Here is a 2,016-nt window from a genome sequence, read left to right as displayed (position 1 = left end):
GTTCTTAGTTTTGGGTGATCATTGAAAAATTCCAAAGCAATGTATATGGAACCAGATTTCAAGTGTGAACTGATAAAAATAGTGACATTTTGATTAGTGCCATATTAGATGCAGTTTGTCAAAGGTATCAATATTAACCAACTGAGAATTCTTCAAACCACAATTGGATAGGGAAAATTAATGTGAATGCTGATGCTTGTCTTGAAGGCTATGCTTTGAAGGCCAGAGTTATAATGATACCTAAGTGTTGTAGGCAAGGCTCTACTTCCAGCACTCTCTTGGTTCAGATTTGATGTTCGAATGAGTCACTTATGAGTCATTGAATTAAAAAAGTGTACTTTACCAAAAGTAGCAAGGATATATACAGCAAGGATTCATTGGCACTTTGCTTCCCTGAATGTCCTTAGCCCCCACCATCTCCAAGTGGAAACTTATCTAGTCAGTACGTCATTAGGGTATGGTGACTCTCCACAAGATGGTCTCAGGCCCCCACCATTTGAGAGTTAGACCTTTTAGGACAGGAAACTGGGGCTAATCAGGTTACATAGGGGTAGGAAGTCAGGGAAGCTGTGTCAGGAAATACTGGTCCTATCACACTAATGAAGGGATAAAGATTTATATGATACTCAGGGATCTGGGTCATAAGCAGACTAAAATGAAGCTGAGAGTTTGGGATGTGTACCAGACAGCATGCCAGTAATGTATGTGATTTGTTCATTAAACCCTTGCCCCCTTAGTTGTTTATAGGACAGGAGGAGAGGGATGATTCCCGATTAAGGATTTTTAAAGGTATTACAAACCAAAAACTGAAGCAGTGATGCCAAAGGACTTATGGCCTGAAAAACCATTCTACCTGTGAGATAATCACAGAAATTGGGGTTTGTAATGGATATTTTTCTGGTCCTTCCAACTGATCCCACACTTGGTATCAGGAAGCAATTGGTACTACACCAAGCTGATAAATTTATGTTCATGAAAATTTTTCAAGATGACTTGAGGAAGGGGCCAGGGGCTCCCACCTCCCGGTGATCCCCAGCTCCCGCCTCTCCCGCCTCTTTTGCTGGCGCCGGAGCGTAAGTCGGAGCCCGTCGGCCGAGGCTGCGGGGCGGCCAAGAAGGACAAGAAGAAGCCGCCAACGCCTTCCCCGGCCCGGCCGAACGGGCCGGCCCCGAGCCGGGACGCCGAGGGGGCGCCCGGGGTGCGGGACCCGGAGGAGCAGCTGCGACTGCAGAGGGAACTGGACTGGTGCGTGGAGCAGCTGGAGCTGGGCCTGCGCAGGCAGAAGTCCACCCCCAAGCAGGCCGAACACGCGGCCCGAGCCGTCGGGACGCTGCGAAGTCATCGCGCCGAGCTGCCCAAGAAGCGCCAGCTGGTGCGCTCGCTGTTCGGAGACTACCGGGCCCGCATGGAGGGGGAGCGGCGAGCGGTGCTGAGGACCATGGAGGCCGGGCTACATCAGCCCGGGTGCTGCCTGTCGAAGGAAGAGCAGCCGAATCTGCAGGCATCATCCAGGTGGACGGATGAGTTCTTTGTCTTCTCCGGAGGAAGAATTTAGGTTTAACTTTTTAGTCCCTACCTACCAGGAACCCCCTAATTTCTGCCAGAAAAGTTGCCTTCGCCATTCCCCAACCCATTCTAGGGGCTGGAGGGAAGTAAAAGGTTTGTGAAAGTCACCTGGTAGGTAGATACCAAGATGACTCAGACCACCTGCTTTTCAGGTGTGTGGTCATTGTCACTGAAGCCCTTGTTCGACATGTGGGGGCATCAGGCTCCTTGTGGAATAGCTATGTAGTTACCATATCTTGAATTCCTTGAAGACTCATGAATTCCCTCTGTACTGAGCCCTGGCTGAAGGGTGAAGACGAGGCAGCTGAAGCTGCTTGAAAAAGGCTGATTTGACTTTTATCTCTTTATTACCTTGGTGCCTCTACTTTTTAGTAGGAGAGAGGTCTTCATTCAGTAAAATCCTTTCTACTTTCTCATCTGAGTATCTCTGGGACTGCAAAATGGGCCACA

At 49.2% G+C, this 2,016-nt stretch overlaps 1 pseudogene; it reads left to right on the top strand.

Annotated features, from left to right (window-relative positions):
• The first annotated feature begins 690 nt into the window (after positions 1-690).
• Positions 691-1,667, top strand: LOC141512195 (UPF0488 protein C8orf33 homolog pseudogene; annotated as a pseudogene).
• The last annotated feature ends 349 nt before the right edge of the window (positions 1,668-2,016 follow it).

This window comes from Macrotis lagotis, chromosome 2 (assembly GCF_037893015.1).
Source record: "Macrotis lagotis isolate mMagLag1 chromosome 2, bilby.v1.9.chrom.fasta, whole genome shotgun sequence".
In the NCBI taxonomy this organism is placed as follows: Eukaryota; Metazoa; Chordata; class Mammalia; order Peramelemorphia; family Peramelidae; genus Macrotis; species Macrotis lagotis.
Note: the sequence above shows the minus strand (reverse complement) of the source record. Positions and strands in the feature narration are given on the sequence as shown.